The 19,718-nt window shown below is 39.4% G+C and overlaps 1 protein-coding gene across 2 annotated transcripts in view; it reads right to left on the bottom strand.

The window, feature by feature from the left end:
- The window catches only part of LOC309377520 (bifunctional heparan sulfate N-deacetylase/N-sulfotransferase 4), a 118,871-nt gene that overhangs the window by 26,071 nt on the left and 73,082 nt on the right, over positions 1-19,718 (bottom strand). The gene's annotated exons all lie outside the window — the stretch shown is intronic.

A 19,718-nucleotide genomic window follows, 5' to 3' on the forward strand; every position in this document is an offset into this window, starting at 1 on the left:
CTTTTCAGGAACTTTCTCAACACAAAAACAAGATGATACAGAATCTTATTAAGAATGAAGAGCATGGAACAATGCCCTCTATTGATCAGACATACTGCTTATACAACCATTACAACGCTTTATGCCCTTGGCATGGCCTTAATGAAACAGGATATAATTTTATAATTGCATCCATTTCATTCACTCCTGATTTTTCTTTTGAATTTATGATCAAAAGCTCCTCGTGTTGAACTTAAATTATTGTTAATTAATTATAATTAATTATAATGTTCGTTGTTCATTTCATGTGATTATTCCACATGATTATTCCACATTTCTCTTTGGTTAATTGGTTTTACATGTTGGTTATTGTTATTAGTGGCATAGCGTCAGTTGCTGGCACACGGGGTGGGCGTGCGTGACGGACAGGGGATACCAGCCCAGCCCTTGCCGCCGATGCCAGTAGAGCAACTCCATCACCAAAGGAGCAAAACAGGGCTGTCCTGAGCTGCCTCCCACCCATGTAGGGGGGAGACCAGCCGATTGATGCAGCCCTTAGCAGGCAGGGAGGAGCACCAGGCCACGGTGCACTGGGGTTGCTTGTGTGAGGGTGCCTGGTTTTCCCCAACACAAAAATTGTGTGTCCAGGGCCACAGACCCCTTGGTACCCCCAAACTATTCTCCTGATTGTTATGAACAACTGAAGGGGCAATGACTGGACAGAGTGGGAGTAATATTGCTATGATTCACACGAGGCTTAAAAATGTAACCACAGCAAATGCTTTTTAACACGCACTAGTATTTTTTGGTTGCAATTATATATTGAATATATCCAATTCGGGTTCTTGAAGCTGACTCTGAATTTTGCACCCCTCCCCCCAATTTGAAATGGCATCCCTGCAGGGTGCCAATTATACTTTCCAAATCAACACTGATGCTTTCATTCGTTCAGAATCTATCATGGTCATATCATGTTCATGTAACATCAAGCATTTCTTCCAAGACTTCAAGCCGGTGTGGTAGTAACACTGACTATAATTGTACAAGCTTAATCTGGAAGCACAATCACGTGGTGGCATTATGTTGGTATGAAAAATTCACCAGTGAGCGTGCCTAAAGTTGCTTCGATTGTAAAACAAATGACAGATCCCCACATTTTGAGGGGTCTATTTCCAATGAGGGCAAAATAGAACAGAACAGAACAGAAAAAGATGGCAACTGCTAGCCCAGTGGAGCCACATATGAACTCTGGTTTACATCCATTCACCATACGTCCCAAAACTGTATACCCATCCTCTGATTCAGCTGAAATGGATCCCTACTCTTGCCTCCTATGAAATAGCATCCAACACACCCCAGATTTTAACTGTTGATTAAATTTGCTATACAAAGGTACCTCGGGTTACATACGCTTCAGGTTACAGATTGCACTAACCCCGAAATATTACCTCGTGTTAAGAATTTTGCTTCAGGATGAGAACAGAAATCGTGCTCCGGCGGTGCAGTGGCAGCAGGAGGCCCCATTAGCTAAAGTGGTGCTTCAGGTTAAGAACAGTTTCTGGTTAAGAAGAGACTCCAGAACGAATTAAGTACTTAACCCAAGGTACCACTGTAGAGAGAATGAAGTAATTTCCCCAAAGACTGAAGGATGGGGTTGTTGTTTTTCCTTTTCCTTTTAAAAGTCATCATTGAAATCTTGTGTTCTGCTTCTATGTTGCTGGCAACAAACTGATCTTTCCTTCCTTTGAAGGAGTCCAAACATGACATCTATATGTCAAGCAATATTAAATCTCAAACCCCAAAGGAACGGATGATAAATAAGTGCCTGCGCATGTTGGTTGAAGTTGTGCAATATCTTTACGCTTATGATTTTTTGCATAAGAACAAGAGAGCATGCCAATCAAGAACTTACATCAACAACACAACTGTGCTTGGCTCTGGGAATTCACCAAACGTGAAGAAAGGAAATTAGTAATGGCAGTAACAAGGGAAAATTCTGTTTACCATTTGGTGGTACTTGTATTGATCTGTTTACCAGAGAAAATGCTACTGCTTGGCTAATGGCATCCTAGTCCCCAAGAGGTGAAAATAGGAATGTGTTTGTAGCACCCCAATTCTTATGATAAAGATCACCCCCCAAGACCATTACAGTGCCTTAGCTTGGGGAAGGGAGTGCTAGCCAGGCTTTTTGCCCTGAATGAAGCCTCCCAGCCTTTGTATGTGTAAGCAAATGTGCTTGGAAGAGGGGGAGCCAAACTGGGTCTTTGACCTGGGCGAAACAAAATCAAGTTTCATCCCCTGACCTTTGGTTCATAGTGCTGTACTCTGCCTCCCATATTCATTTATGATGCTGCAAAACTGGTCCTGCACAGATCCTTCTTCTTTTTGTTAAAGGTGCATTATAAAAGCTTTTTTTTTTTAAAAAAAAAGGTTTATTGAGATTCTTTTAAATGCTATTTATTGTATTTTATATGAATCATCTAGGGAAAATGGAGGTATAGAAATGCATTAATTTTACTTACTGAATAAATAGGTAAAACAATCGGCAGAAAACAAGAACAGCCTACGGGATTAGGCCAATTGCCCATCTAATCGAGCATCCTGTTCTCAGAGTGGCTAATGAGATGCATACACAAAACTCACAAGCAGGATCCGTGCACATGAAAACTTCCTCCACCTCACTCATGGTTTCCAGCCCCTGGTATTCTTAAGCAATGCTGCATCCAAGCATGGCAATGTTTTATAGCAGTTAAAATATACTGCAGCAGCAGTATGCAAGATGACCAGTCCTGCACAACATGGTGCCTTGGTGTTCATGTGCATGCATTTATATGCATTTGTTCAAAAGACCAGAAGCATTCATTACTCTCCTACCCAGAGATTTAGCATCTAGTGACCCTGGAGATCTGAACCTTGAAGAATGGCACTAGCAACTAAGACTGATAACATTTCTCAAAAAGCAACTCTAAAAGAGCCAAAATAGGGATGTTGATTTCCAGGAAGAAGTCCCATAAAATGTGACCATTCCCGTAAACAGGGAATGTTGGAGTGTATACTAAGTTGCTGATAAAGGAAATAGCATACATAGCATGCAACCTCAGTACACAACAGTTTATATTGCAAATTTGCTCTTCTGGCCAACAAGTTGTGTTGTGCTGTGATATATGTTCTGTTTCATATTAGACAGGGCTTCTGTATATTTAAGAGCTCTGAGGAAAGAAGAAAACAGAAAATGCAGCTGCTGTCATCACACTATTGAAGACTTTGGGTGACATGTCCTCCTTCAGAACTCTCAATGCAGAGATGGCTTCTGTACTAAATCTACCCCATGAAGCAATTTTATCTGTCCCTGCTCAGTCTAAGCAGTTTTTAAAATCCAGGTTTGAATACAGATTTTATCACCATTTCACCCCATAGCAAAAGAAGGACATTTTGAAAAGCTTTGAGAGAGATATTACATACCGTATTTTTCGCTGTATAAGACGCACTTTTCCCCTCCTAAAAAGTTAGGGGAAATGTGTGTGCGGCTTATGGAGCAAATGCAGGCGGGAGGCACTACTCAGCACTCCCTTTAAAGAGTTGTGTGTGTGGCTTTTGCTGCCCTTCTCCCTCCTTGGGAAAAAGCCCCCAAGAGCTGCACACACGCTCCACGTGCTCTTTAAAAGGAGCGCGGCTCTTGCGGGAGCCTTAGCCGTGTGCAGCCTCTCCTGGGCAGGGGATCCCTCTTGCTGTCCTGGCTTCTGAGATTCAGAATATTTTTTTTCTTGTTTTCCTCTTCCAAAAACTAGGTGCGTCTCATGGTCTGGTGCGTCTTATAGGGTGAAAAATATAGTACATACAAGTCCGATGCAAGCATTCCTCCCCTTTCTGGGCTAAATGCAATGAGGAAGCACAATGGCTGGACTTGCCCCAGATATGATTTCGCACTGCTGGTCCACCCTCAGACATTGACATAATCATCAGAAAGTCTACAAAGTGCAGCCTATGCACATAAACCTGTACATAAACACTACCTGTAGTTGGTAGCCTTGCACAATCATACTGTTGCAAGGCTACAGTATCAGGGGTGGGGCCGGGGTTACAAAACCATTGGGGTGGGATTGGTAGATATGATCCTGCTCCCCCTCCATGTGTTTACCCTAAATGAGATTTAGACTGGGGTGGGGGGTTGTAGCCACAAATGTTAATTCATAGCCACACCCATAAAATATATTTCTTCTGCAAATCTATATACAAAACATCAAGACTTTTATAAACAAAGTGTAAGATTTTCTAACTAATGTTTTAAAAAGAAACATACTAGAGAAGAAGCAAGATGCAGGTTGGTAGAGACTGGAAATTTAAAAATAGACAAATCATTCTTTTTCATAACTTTGTTGCTGTCAGGTTGCAACTCTTGCAGTTTTATGAAAAGCTGCCTGTTTTATGTTCTGTAGAGTCTATGAATGATGATTAATTTAGCCATTTGGTGCCCAACTTCAAGCAAACAACTGAGTTAATTTGATCCTTCTCTGTTGGTTCGGGAAATAATGCCTTTTCAGTTTTTTCTAGGATAGTGCATACTTCAGCTGCCCATCTTCCAATTAAAGCTGAATGCTGAAAACATTCAGTGGCAATTTTGCTCTTGTCCATTATGGCTCCATTTTTGTTAATCAGAAAATTTTTTTAGTCAGCTTTCTTCTTTCCATATACAGCCTTTTAGTTTTTCCTTCTGACACTTTAATAAATGATCTTATGGAGAGTGCTGGAGGTAACAGATTTTTTTTTCACTTCCTTTGCAACCCTGTAGCTGACACACAGCTATTTATTACTATTTCTGTCATCTCCTAAGTTACTTGGGACTAATTCTGATGAAGTGCCCTCAACCAGGGCACAGGACTAGTTTTCCTTAGAGGCAAATGTTATGAAAAGGAATTTGCAAAGATGATAAGGTAGATGAAGCTGCAACTGTCATTGAAAAACCCCAGTGTCCTAATAGCAGCATGTGTCAAGGATGTTTAAGCCTCCTCCTTTCTATGCCTTATTATTTTTGAAATTTTCAGCCACTTAACACTCCATATATAATCATTAATTCCCTCCTGCCATTGCTTTAGGACACGATTGGCACCTTGGATGGGTAAATTAAATTAGCAGTCATCGTGGCTTTTAAAAGGGTGAATACACATGACCATTTATCTTTTGGAGAAAAATTAAGCCCTTGCCCCCAAAAGTAGTGCCTCAGAACTGATGTCCCAGGATTCTGTAAAATGTTTCCAATCTTCCCCTCAGAAGACAGGTTCAACCTCAGACAAGGAAATCTGTTCTCATAAGGCCCTTCTGAATGGCTGCAGAAACTCCTATGTCCCTTTATGAGTTGTGAGTTTAGTTTCTGTTTCTCCTTCCTTCCTTGCTTCTGTTGTACTATGTAATGACAGAACATCTTCAGTTAAGGAAATTGTTTAATCTTTATTGTCTTCCTTGAAAGAAGACAATGAATTGGATCTGCAACACAGCCTTTAGTTCCATACCCTAGGGATAGGGATGTCCTGTTCCATAATACGAATTTCACTATTTATATCCCAATCATCTGACTGGATTGCACCAACTACTCTGCAGGACTTCCAACATATATAAAAACATAATAAAACATTACAAAAACTTCCCTATATTGGGCTGCCTTCAGATGGGTCAGGGGTCAGATAACTCCATACCCTCCAACATTTCTCCAATGAAATTAGGGGCAACCTACCATACCCTCCAATATCTATCTGATGAAAATAGGGACATCCTAAGGAAAAGCAGGACATTCCAGAATCAAATCAGAAACCAGGATGACATCTGTAAATCTGGGACTGTTCCTGGAAAACAGGGACACTTGGAGGGTCTGCAGTTCTCCCCTGGTTTCCTGGTAGGATTGTACTTCCCACCAGGCTTTGAGCATATGCTACCGGTTTATGTGCATTTTTTATTCTAAAGTGCATTTCAAAATATTTTGTTTTATTAAAAAAAAATGTGCCCGAGGTTATGTTTCTGCATCCTTTCCACAACTAGGCTCAGAGAAACAAAGCAAATTAAACAGAAACATTTTTATTAATGCCCAGCCTTACAGAGTGGGAAGGGAACATATCTCCTGTGGAAATCATTTGTTAACCCGTCTCATTTTAAATATTCTGCAGTTATATTCTCTTCTATACGAATGATGAGAAGGAACTAGGACACAGGCCAATCTAGGTACAGTACATGTGGGAACTGCATAATATAGATGTAACGATTCTAAATGAACAATAACCTCTTAGTTACTGGGAGGTTTTTATAATGTAAATGCCTTAAAGTGGCCCTGAAAATTAAAAATGTCCCATAGCAACTACAAAGAATTAGCCTGTATTAGCTTTGAGATATCACACTTCTCCCAGCATTATTATAATAAACTCTTTGTATAGATTTTGTTCTAACCTTTCTGTATTATGTGGCTTCTAGTCAGTCACTCTTACTTTTGCCCCCTATCCTTAAACAATTTGTGCAAAAGTAAAACAGCAATTCTGGCAGATAATACACCAGTTTCATTTTTGTTTTAAAGATGTTGGGCCAAAAAAATCAAAGCAATGAAACAATTTTGCAATGGAGTATGGAAAATAAATTGGTTTGGATGAAGTCAATGACAAAGTTCCATTAACTTAAATAAGCCAAGATGCTCCCCAGTGTGTGCTGAAAATTAAGTCACACTTCAGAAGATTTTTAATTGGTTCTAAGTCTTAATATCCATGGTGGCTTGACCTAGAAACTCTCAATTTTTAAAAATTATTATTTAATAAGTTTTACAGTATTGGCTTTGTTGAGGAGGAGACCCATTTAGTTTGCGAGAGATGGAGCAATGAAAAACAGGTGATCTTATAATGACCAGAAAAATATCTGGCAATAATAATAATCTGGCAAATATCGCATACTGCCAAGCTGATTCATAGAGCAGAGTAACACTGGAAGGACCTGCCGAAGACCTGCTCAGACCTGGCGTTCTCTTACTCTCATTCTATGCTGAACAATTTGTTGTGCTATATACAGAGCTCCAAAATTCTGAAGTACTTAGTAAATATGTGTAATACCTTTATTTTTCATAGCTATTTTTGCTTGTCTGGCGATTGCCTTCACATGTTCAGCAGTCTTTGTACCAAAACCTGATATATGATTTTTATAACGTTTCCATTATGGTAAGGGACCATACTGAGACTGCCTCACACTTGGATCATTAATTAAGCTAGCCTCAGACTAGAAATGATTCTCCAAGCAATCATACACAAATCTTTCCTATAATTCCCCCCCCCCCAATACCAAATAACATAAATTTGACCACTTTCTCTAAACACTCAAAGAGTGTTAGGACATACTGTAAAATAAATCCTATGTACACTTTATAGATAGTATGCCCTGTTGAACACAGCAGGGGTGTATTCTGACGGGGTAAGTATTGTGTTACTTTTACTGATTTTAATGCTAGGGCTTCTGTTTTGTTTCCTAATGCTCCTTTCACACTGCAGTAGCTGTTGCATTATGGAATGGTTGCTTTTTGACTGATATACCAGCATGCCATGCCAAATTTCATTCACAGGAATGAATGTGGGGAAACACAACAGTGAACATCATTGGACAACACTGCTATTCCCCCACCCTTTCCATACATGATTCACCCTTGAAAATGGCAGGAAAGAACTACATGTTGGTATACCATCCCAACGTTCGTCACTTTACTCTCACAGTTTTTCTGGGTTAGTTTATTGTGGAAGCAATTAACATGGAAATGAGTTGCTACACTTCCATTGTATTCCCCAAGATTTCTGGAAGTGGCTTTTACCATGTGTGAAAGCTCAACTTAAATGTGGAAATTTACAGTGAGAGAAATATTGGGGAAGTAGAATAAACTGTTAAGCATAATTGCTTAATTGTACATTTAAATGGAAAATAACTGTGTGTGTACTGCTAAATGCATAGGATGGAAACTTCCACTGTAGGAAGGAGTTGATAATTAACGTAGAATGTATCTCTGCTACTCCATCATGCGGTGTTTAACTTTAGATCACACGAGAAAGGTATTCAGTTGCAAATTTCCATTTTGTGTGAGTTGGTCTCTGAAGCTGTTTTCAGCTCTGGACAAAGTAACTTCACATTTTTAAAAGGCTGTACCAGTACTTGGACAGACACATGATATTATGCAAATATTTGTATGTAAAATTGTTGTTTGGAGCAGGCATCCCCAAACTTGGCCCTCCAGATGTTTTGGGACTACAACTCCCATCATCCCTAGCTAACAGGACCAGTGGTCAGGGATGATGGGAATTGTAGTCCCAAAACATCTGGAGGGCCGAGTTTGGGGATGCCTGGTTTTAGTAAACTTTGGAACCATATTTCTGGACTGGACAATTTGTATTTCAAGAAGAGTCAGTTTTTATTCATCCTATTGCTTCCATATGTACAATATTAACAGAAGCATTATAAACTGCCATGTAAAAGCAGCCTAGGACATCTGAGTAGGCATGCATAATATTGTACTGGAGGGGAGAGGCAGGAAGAGTATTGAAAATAGTTGGATTAAATGCTACATGAGTAAATTAGTAACAGTGCAGTTTTGCATATATCTTACATGGGTTTAGATTAAGTGTACACAAAATTTAAAATTAGCCACAGATTGATCATAATAACTGCAGGCTGCAAATATTGTGTATGTATGTGAAATGAGTATGTGTGTGCGTGTGTGTGCGTGTGTGTGCGTGTGTGTTTCTAAAAAGGAATGGAGTCACTTTGCTTTTTGGCAGCTATATGGTATAAAATACTTCCTCTAATTTTTCTGGCATATTAAGAAGCTAGCCTTGATGGGCTTAAAGGATTATTTTAGACAAATAACCCTCCTGACTTAGTTGCAAGGAGATAATATTTAGAGGTGTATTTATTAGCTTATCTTCTCTGTTAAACATTTATGGGCCAGTTCTTTATAGTCTGTGGAGCAAGGGAGTAAAGGAGATGAACTGGAAAGCAGATAGTGTGAGACCTTGTGGACACTGAGCACATGTGATATATAGCCCCATCTCAGGGGATGCTTTAAATATGCCAGAACACTTCTTTGCTTGACTGAATGAAGAGTACCAGTCAAGGAGTGCAGGGCAATTCATTTGGTGTACTGAAAATATATATATATCAAAATTGTCCTTGTATAGTCTCTGTGGAACTATTAGTCTGCAATTCTGTGTCAAGTGGCCCATGCATAACTCCTATTAAGACCAAGTGTTGCTCTTTTTCTTTCATCTTTGATGCACGAAACTTGGAATATTTGGGGCAAAAGTCTTGGCAACTTCCTTCTAATTTTTATAGAAATAGGCTTTTGTATTTCTTTGGAATGGTTTTGAATCAAACTCTGAATTTTATTAGTTTTAATAGCTGGTAAAATTACAACACTTAAACACTAGGAAAAAAATCCTGAAGTAAATGTCTTAACTGTCAGCATGACTGAATTAAGTAGTCTGCCTGCTAACAGTTATTATGTCAAGTAAATATCTGGTGCATAAAAAGGATGATTTATAGGGTCTAGTTTAGTTGTCATTGAAATGGTTCTATTTTATTATATTTGAATCTTTATTGTAATGAATTACCAACATAGAAAATCATTTTGGGGAATTGTTTTTAAAAGTTGAGCAAATATTTTTTGAGGGGGAGGGAAATGAGGAATCGACTTGCTCATAACGGCATAGGAGATGTCAAGCCTCACATCTCAATCCTAAATACATTGTTTTCAATATAGATGGCTTAGATCCAGGACACATAATGCCAGCAAGGTCAATCAGCAGTTCAGCGCATAAAGGTAAAGGTAAAGGGACCCCTGACCATTAGGTCCAGTGGTGACTGACTCTGGGGTTGCAGCGCTCATCTCGCTTTAATGGTGGAGGGAGCCGGCGTACAGCTTCCGGGTCATGTGGCCAGCATGACTAAGCTGCTTCTGGCGAACCAGAGTAGTGCACAGAAACACCATTTACCTTCCCACCTAGAATAGAACGTATCTACTTTCACTTTGACGTGCTTTCAAACTGCTAGGTTGGCAGGAGCAGGGACCAAGCAATGGGAGCTCACCCCGTCACGGGGATTCGAACCGCCGACCTTCTGATCGGCAAGTCCTAGGTTCTGTGGTTTAACCCACAGCGCCACCCGCATCCCTTATGCATTCAGCGCATAGTGAGGTAGAATTAACTCCCCTTCCAAATAGAGGACTGGTACGTTCACAATTTTATGAATGGGCATGCATCAGCCTTCCTCAAACTGGTGCCCTCCAGATGTTTCTGACAGCTACATCCATCAACTCCTGCCAAACTGGGTGTGCTGGCTAAGATTGACGGGAATTTTATCTCTTATATAAAACACACACACAGAGAGTGCACCAGGTTGGGGAAGGCTACTCTACATGCATGCAGCTAGTAGAATAAGTTATATACGTATCTATATATCTATCTATATCTATATCTATATCGATATATCAATATATATCTATAGATAGATAGATAGATGATAGATAGATAGATAGATAGATAGAAAGATATAGATATATATAGAATTATTTCATGATAAATGAAAAAGACAGAAATTGCAAATTGAATTCTATTACCAACAAATATTATTATCAAACATCATCATTAGTCCCATAATCCCGACTGAATATATTTACAAAGTAAATGTTTATTCACAAAATGAATATTTTGACTTTTTAATGCAGTCTTCAAAGAGAATGTTAATTATATCAATCTGTTTCTTTTTGCTCTGCATTTCAAGGTCATGCAACTGTTGTATTGTCGTACTGAGAATGGGCAAATAATAAAGGGTTGTTAAGTCCCCGAGACGGGCTAATCCTGAATGATACCAGAGTTAAATATTCAAAACAACATGGGGATAAATTCTTGTGTGGTTATTGTTACAAAAGTTGTATATTCCAATGCATACTAAAGCAGTACTTTATTCCAACTGGGATGTTTCTGATGCCGTGAGTAGCCCTGAAATTGCACTGGGTGGTGAAAATTGATCTTCCTGCTCCAAAAGCTATGAACCACAATAATGTTCAAGCTTGCAAGAGAACAGATAAGGGGGATATAAAGGAAGGGGAAAGAGATGCAAGTGATTTTGCGGCTGAAACGAAAATGGCAGGAAATTAAAATACTAAGGAGGACAGATGACAGAATACATGGGAAGTGGAATACACAGAAAACATTGGGATAATTAATACATGAAAATGGATATGATCATCACCTCTGATGTGTCTCTAAAGCTGCAGCAATTGACACTATCACATCTGTGTTCGTGTCATTCTTAACAATTTTTTCCTTAACATACTGTTCTTGTAGCCTCACAGATAAAGTCTTAGAAAAAATGGCAACTTTGCATATTGTAATAAAAGTTTATAGTACATGTAGACATCCTTCCTCCTGAAACAGCTGGATTCAGTGCTCCAGTTGGGTAGTTTTAGGCTTCGTCAGGACTTAATGGTCTTCTAGAGATCCAACTCTTTAGAAAATAATGTGCAGCAGTTCACTAACTTCAAAATACAGAAAGCCAAACTTCCTACTTGTCAGGACCCTCCTCCTGAGTAAGATCTGGGACGTCAGCCCCCAAGTCCTGCTGCCTGATGGCACCCTTGATTGAATTGCTGCCAGAATATCTTCATGTACTGTTAAAACAAGGGGGAAGGAAACAGTGCTTTTTTTTCAGAGGATACTCAAGGATACTTAGTACTGGCACCTCTTTTTTGTTGTTAAAAAGTGTGGCACTTACTGTAACAAGTTGTAACATGGTGAGTACTGGAACCTATTTTTCTAGGGGGGGAAAGCACCTAAAGGAAAGTATCAACATTGAAACTGAAATAGTTTCCAGGGTTAGTGAGGAAAGGGAAACAGAAATGTTGCTTAGTAAGCAGCCCTGGACAAAATGATGTTTGTGTGTGTGGCCAAGTGGCCTTTGTTAGATAAGTTTGCTGAAATGTAACTTTGCTAAAGTTTGGAGAGAACTGATGGGACAGATGCCAATATGATGGACATTTCAAAATGTCTGTTCCAGTCATTTGTGTCAATATTCGGGGGCAGTGTGGCCAATTTTAAATCCCAGAATGTTGTCCTGTCTGGTTTGTTTGCAGCTGTTATTGCCTTGGTTTTGTCTTCTGGAAGGGAGACACTACATGTAGGTCAGCAACTAGGGCTTAACCAACAAGTTTTAAACCAGTTGAGCTTTGAGGATCAGCTATAAGGCTGTAGATTTAATGTTACAATTAGGTAAATGTGCTAGCTGTTATTTCCCCCCAAGTACATTTATTTATACATGGTGTACAGATTTTGTTAAGGTTCTTACTTGCTGTTAAGTCTCCTCTTTTTAAATATGTGTTAGATGCAAAATTCCATCTGGTGCAGTATTTGGGTGATAGAAATGTTTCATGTGCCTTATAATGATATAATTGCTTGTTGTTAGGAAAATAATACCTATCATAATAATCTGCTTAAACCTTGCAGTTTGCTGCTGTTCTGCATTTTGATAAGGCCTTAATGCAAACAGCCTGAAGCTGCTGATTTTTTTTAAAAAAAACACAAACATCCAAGGCATTCGATTCCATAGATACACATGTAGGAGATCAGTGCCAGGAACTTGAACAATATTGCTGCATTTGTCTATGAATATTATGCAGTCATCAGATATACATAAAACTCTGGTACTTATCTGGTATTTCAAAAAGTGATGGTTATACAAATATTAATGATTTTCTTGTCATTATACTGCATAATAAGGTTTTAAAAATTCTGGTTCAGCATAAAAATTGCTCAGCCATCTCAAAGCCACTGTTGAGAAACATAATTCTGAATTTGCACAAGATATAATATTAAAACAACCAGACTGGGATAGAGAAGCATTTCAGCCAGTTGACCAACTGTTTATACACATACAGTAGCAAAATACGATATGGTAAACAGACATTTTTACAGCCAGAACTGCTACTTGAACAGATTTACGAATTAGAGTTGGCCTAAATGGGCTAAATTGCCAAAGGCTTAACCAAACTGGGGGCAACAGAGAGAACAGACCTGGGAATTTCAGTGAAATACAAAATTTCTATTAGATAATGGAGAAGGAATTTGAAACCAAGAGTTATTTTCACGTAGGCAGCATTTTTATTTACACTCCATTTGGGAGATGTCATGCAGAGTTTAACTGGTTGTAATAGCAGTTTTGGAAGTCTAGATAATTCACTTGGTCCCCCTTTATACTTTGCACTGCTGATTCTTCAAAATTTTCTTAAGACACAACTATAAATCAAGACATTACTGGAGGCTTTGAAAACCTGTATTCTAAATCATCCAACCCAGTAATTTTCCAGCGCATGCTGCAGAGCGAATGCAAAAGGTATGCCTGTTCATTGAACAGAACCACAACTTTTAAAACTCCACTGGGTGCCGTCCCAAGCTCAGTCAGCGTCTTAGCCTAAAGATAATTGCCCAGTGACCTGTTGCATTTGCGTGCGCTTTGTAAAGAAATCTATTGGATCAATACTTTCGTAACTGCGGAACATGCTATCCTCCAGTGACAGATAATGGAATTTAGCTTTGACAATGTCTCATGATATAGTGCTCTGTGGGTCTCTATTCATGCCAAGTGTAATTCAGCCAGTTAAATTATCTACATAAATGCTGTCCTTCAGGAATAATGCATGCTATCATCTGTGCATGCAACCCTAGATTTCCCTGCTTCTCTCCCCCCCTTAATGCACTATTATTTATTGAATACATTACCTATTGTTATTCCTCTGGATAACTATAGCATTATTCAATATCTCTCTCAGTGAAATGTTAATGATACAATGACCATACTACTGTCCTCCAAGCTGAATGCCTTCTAGACTGCTGGGAAGATATACTAGTATATACATCCCTCTCCAAATGAATGGTAAATGCTGCTGACACTGCAATTCAATCTTAAATTATAAACCTGCAGCCAAATACTCAGCTATTTTGTCCTAATCAGGATATTAAATCTAATTTCCTTGGCTGCTTTGGCTGTCTAACCCACTCAGCTGAATTTATTTTCTATTTCCCTCGCAGAGTGTGTACAGTTAGAAAATACAATAATGGCAGGAGGTTATGTTGATGAGTTGGTGAGGGCTCTCAGGGAAAATACACCCTGGTTTTAGGAGAGAGATGTGCAGCCCTGGGATGTGTTGCTAAGAATTCATTTTGCCAATTACCCAGCATTAATGATTCCAACACACCTCAATTAAAAGCTCAAATCTACCTGCAAATTGAGGTTAGGTTTTACAGATCATGCCCTCCTGGTTGTCCTGTTGCTTATTCATGATATTGCAATAACCCACCCTTTGGGATTCCTTTGCCTGATGTACAAAAAGCTGCAACCTTAATTGTATTTTAGCATTTGTTAAAATCTTAGGGCAGTATCTAACTCTCTAGCCACTAGAGTTAGTGCAAGCACTCTTGGCTGCACAAAGAACTTCCCTCCCCTTCTCCTCTCACTGCATGCCCCCATGTGCCTCCTAAATCTTCTCTACAGGGTTAGAGGTTATTTACACCCCACCTATCTGGCAGGGTTTTCCCAGCCACTCCGGCCTGCTTCCAACACATATAAAAACATAATAAAATATCAAAGTGTCTCGAAAGCAGCTGTAGTCAACATGGTAATCTCCACTTTTTTTGTGTACACGACAACCATCATAAGGTCTGGCCCTTTGCTGGCTATGCCTCATGGGAGTCCAGCAACAGTCATAAGATACCACATCATTCCTTGTTTTAAAGGATGGCGTCAAAAATAATTTCATAAAAAGTTCCTTGTTCAGACAAAGACTGTTATTTGGAACAGTGCAATGTTAATGACTAGTCTTTTCAAACTGAAGACCATAAAAAGACCCCTAAAGAACGGGGCAGATGGGCTAGAGATGATTTCGTGGAGAATGGCTGGAAAGTATGACATTTCACGTAGAACATGAATTTTCCAATCAACAGGACAGAACAGTTAAGAAAACAGGCATCACAGGGATCATTGTCTACTAGATTTCAAGTGAAAATGCTTCAACTTCTTCAAGGCCTCCTCTTGGGTAAATTTAAAAAGTAAAGGTAAAGGGACCCCTGACCATTAGGTCCAGTCTTGACCGACTCTGGCGTTGTGGCACTCATCTTGCTTTATTGGCTGAGGGAGCCGGCGTACAGCTTCTGGGTCATGTGGCCAGCATGACTAAACCACTTCTGGCGAACCAGAGCAGCGCACGGAAACACCGTTTACCTTCCCGTCGGAGCGGTACCTATTTATCTTCTTGCACTTTGACGTGCTTCTGAACTACTAGGTTGGCAGGAGCAGGGACCGAGCAATGGAAGCTCACCCCGTCACGGGGATTCGAACTGCCAACCTTCTGGTCGGCAAGCCCTAGGCTCTGTGGTTTAACCCACAGCGCCACCCGCATCCCTTGGGTAAATTTACTCAAGATATATTATGGCGTGCTGCTGTGAACACTGCTCTGCAAAGTTTCTCTCAATGCCAGCAATTTCTTTTGGGGATTCAAGTGGGCCACAGTCTCTCTTCCCCTTTGTGAAAGCTTGCTCAAGGAGAAACATGGTGAGACTGCAGAGATGGTCTGAAAGCATAGGATGCAAGCTTCAGCACCTTGGCCAGTGCCTAGATGAGAAACTCTTGTTGTAAGCTCCTTGGAGGAAATGCAGGGTATTAGCAAAAAGAAAAAGAAACTTGCCATTTTAAGAGCAAGCTGTTTGAAAATTTTTGTGATGGCATGCTTGAAATGGTGAATCAATCAAGGGCTTCAGCATGCTATTACATCAAATAAGTCAGAAATCTAGTTTCAGAATTCAGAACTTCAGAAACTTCAGCAAGCTGTAGTTCAGGGGAAATCATAAGAAGCTTAAGCAGGAAGTGAAGGTACATTGGAAAGGATTAGAGTGAAGCAAAGGCTTGGTCAAGGAATGAACATTTTCTAATCATAGTGTAGAGACAGTGATAAGCAAGTTTGGAGACAGAAATGTCTTCTAAATAATAAAAGCAGAGTTCAGAAAGAGCAGTTCTCTTTACACTGAGGTATAGGTACTCTTATACTTAACATTTATTCAATAAAAGTGCTCCGAATATCTGAATCTACTCTAAATCTCTTTGAAGTCAAACCATGCTTTATTCCTGAAGTCCAGACATCATCATTTTAATATATAGGTGTCTAAAACTAGACTCCACAACACATACTTAAATGATGACCTACTTTTTTTAAGCTAACATTTTGTCTATCCCAATAGAATTTCTTGCACTTTAAAATAAAATTATTCTGGACAACTGGAAATTGGGATATTTTGTGGAACATAAGACCAACTCCCTGAGAGCACTGGAAACAGTCCAGAAAAAGGACAGGACAGAAATACATCTACTTATGTAACTGTATGAAGAACAGAAACAGCTAGCACAAGAAGTTTAAAAAGTCTGGGCCTATAAAAAAAACTCATCAAGAGCTCAGTTTATTCATAACCTTTAAATCAAGTAACATATACACATGGGCAACTCTTGCTGGAGGTCTTAAATTAGTGGGACATTTAATGGGGCTAGTATGGGTGAGATCTGATGCCAATGGACACAATGGAATAACCTTTTCTGTCCCCCCCCCCCATTGCAGCTCCACACCCTCCCAGTCTATTCAAGAGTTTTCTCAAGACTTCCCAAGATTTTGGGGGTGCACAGGGAGAGAAAGTGTAAGTCCCATTTGTGCAAGTGGGATTTGGATATCAGCACATTATTTTAAGGTATCACAAATATCAGGTCCTAACTGTGCTGGGATGAATGGAACCTTGAAAATCCAAAGATCTGGTGGGTGGTGAAAGTGAATTACTGACTCAACTTGACTGATAAATGATGGTATTTTAAGAAGGCATGTAAATGGAGTGAAGAAATAGCAAGTTCATTGACAAGCCTCAGGATCAGATGATAAAATTGATAAACTGGCAAACAAGAATTATAATATCACTATTGCTCAATGCCCAATAATTTTGATAAATAGGGCATTTCATTATAAGTCAGTTATCATAAAATAACATGATACATTCTAAGTACAAAGGAATGAGTGACTTTGATAACATATAAACATGGAGGTGTGGTTACCATATTCATATACTTTCAGAGTAAGTTGACTGTACTTTTAAAGAACAAAGCAACTAAACAATGAAAATTAAGAAACATACGATATTTATGTCATGCAGAAGAACATACAGCTTGCAAAAATAGTGAAGATTGAAAGAAGAGGCAAGCTTGTGACCAGCATGAGGTAATCTATCTCCTACAGAGAACCAACTGCAGAAAAAGGCCTTTAGATCATGGGGTCAGGGAGTAAAGCTTAGGGTAGCTGCCTATGGATCACCAAAAAATAGAAAATGCATGACAACAATTATCACCTGGACCTGTGTGCTTCCTCAGTGTGGTCCAGGTGATAACTGTTGATGGGCAACTTCAAGATCCCTGATCTCCCTTCCTGTGGCTCTTTTATCTTTAAACCCAACTTGAACTGTGCAGCTTTTCAAATAGAGGGCTGTCTACAACCACCTCAATACAGCCCTCAAATTGTATACTGTAAGAGCTGTTAGAAGGTTGTTGGTGGTAATGTATTGCCAATGTTCATTGCTTAAAGAGTTAATTAAAGGTCCATCTGCTTTAAGCTTTTTGTTCCAGCTAATGGTGTGCCTTACCAGTTTGAAAGGGGCTCATCCAGAAGAACCACCCGAGGCAATCAAAAGTGTACATGGGTTAGAAAATAAAAACTGAATAAAGAAGAAGTCATGGAGATCATTGTTGTTGTTTAGTTGTTTAGTCGTGTCTGACTCTTCGTGACCCCATGGACCAGAGCACGCCAGGCACTCCTATCTTCCACTGCCTCCTGCAGTTTGGTCAAACTCATGCTGGTAGCTTCGAGAACACTGTCCAACCATCTCGTCCGCATATTTTTTTTAAAAGTGCTGTATTATAAAGTTTGGAAAAATTCTGTACCGGGAAGTATATAAAGGGAGTGGCATTTTGCACATGGTGACATGTTGCCAAGGACGGCTTTATTTTTAGTGGGATTTTGAAAGAATTTGTAAACAAACAAGCTTGCAGCTATTCATATTAAGCTTGTTTGGTAAATTGTTGGTGGGACAATCATGCAACCTTTTAACTCAAGTTAATTATCTCTTAATTGGCACTTATCTCAAGGCTATTCTGAAGTGAGCCTTTATTAACTTATTGTGCTCCTTGTGAGAGAAGCTGTGTGAATAATATATTAATGTGAGGGTAGCTGCTGAGGGGGAAATCAGGGGAAATTATTGGCTTGATGGTGCCTATAGCTCTTGCTGTTTTCTATCTATCATTGCTCAACCTACCTCTGAGCATAAGTAAAAGAGAGGATGAGAGGAATCAAAGCAGCCCTAAATTGGCCAGGTTCGCTTTCCTGTGATTGGTCACCTTGCCTCAGGTGACCTTACCCCTTCCCTTTGCAGAAATTCCTTTCAGAGTCTCCTTCAGGTAAGGGGTGGCGGTGGAACAAATTCATCCCTGCTCATGGCAGGAATGCTATTCTCCTATATAATATGATAACCAGAAACCAACCTTTTTCCAGCTGTGGTCCCCTTTCAACCTTGTTTCCTTCCTATGCCCCCCATGGATGTAGCCCAGGAGGGCAGCAGACGCCCATAAGTAAAAATCAATACGAATCAATACATATTTGAGTTTCTGCCCCCCCAACAAAAGCCTGCTCAGTAACAAAAATCCTGGCTATATCATGTACCCTCCCCCATCCTACCTGTAGGAAGGTAGCTATTTAAATATTTTATTTGTAAATAGAACATTATTTTATTTATTATTTTTATAATTTATACAAAATACAACTGTATAAAATGATAGGGACAGAATGAAATATTGCTGAAACAGGAAAGCCCTCTATTTACACAATTTTCACCTGTGCCCCCCTTGGAATATCCTGGGCTCCCCTGTTGAGAAACACTGGTTTATGTTTTGCTTTGCTACCCACAATAGAGGAATATACAGATTTATTCTGTTACTTTATGTGGGTGGTTCCTGCAACATACTTCCATTATGTTGAGGTCTCTCCCAGTCTTTTAGTTCCTGTTAACCTTTCTGCTTGGGTGTATTTCCTACAATACAAAATTCTAAATACCTGGACTTTATTCAGTCTAGGAAGAAAGAGTGGGCACTTCTGCAGGGCAGGAAATCACATACTCAAATTTAGATTTTTTATGGACATACTATCACTGGAAATGGAGACACAATATTGCAGAATATATTGTAATGGCTCTGCTGTGTTAATGGGAGGAGTTTAAGTGAAATAAATCCAGGACTAGGCACATATCGAAATGAAATATTAGTGTAGCATAGAAGCTAAGGCTGCAATCCTATGCATACAAACTGGGAAGTCAAAACTAGTGAATTCAAAACTTCTAAGTAGACACACCCTAAGACAAACCGTGAATTCCTTGGTTTGAATGCCCTGCTGTGAACTCACTAAATGATATTAGGAAAGCCAGACTTAGCTCAGTTCTTCCACCCCACCTTGTATCTGTAAAAAGGGGGTCATAATATTGAAATTGAATTAGACCATTACGACAAAATGTTGCATGTGGAGTGTTTTGAATAAGTGGCATTTAAATACTATGATATCATAATCACAATAATATATTGAGATCTTTTATATATAGCACCATTCAAAAATATAA

The sequence above is a fragment of the Podarcis melisellensis genome, assembly GCF_964234715.1.
Source record: "Podarcis melisellensis genome assembly, chromosome: 9".
Taxonomy (NCBI): Eukaryota; Metazoa; Chordata; class Lepidosauria; order Squamata; family Lacertidae; genus Podarcis; species Podarcis melisellensis.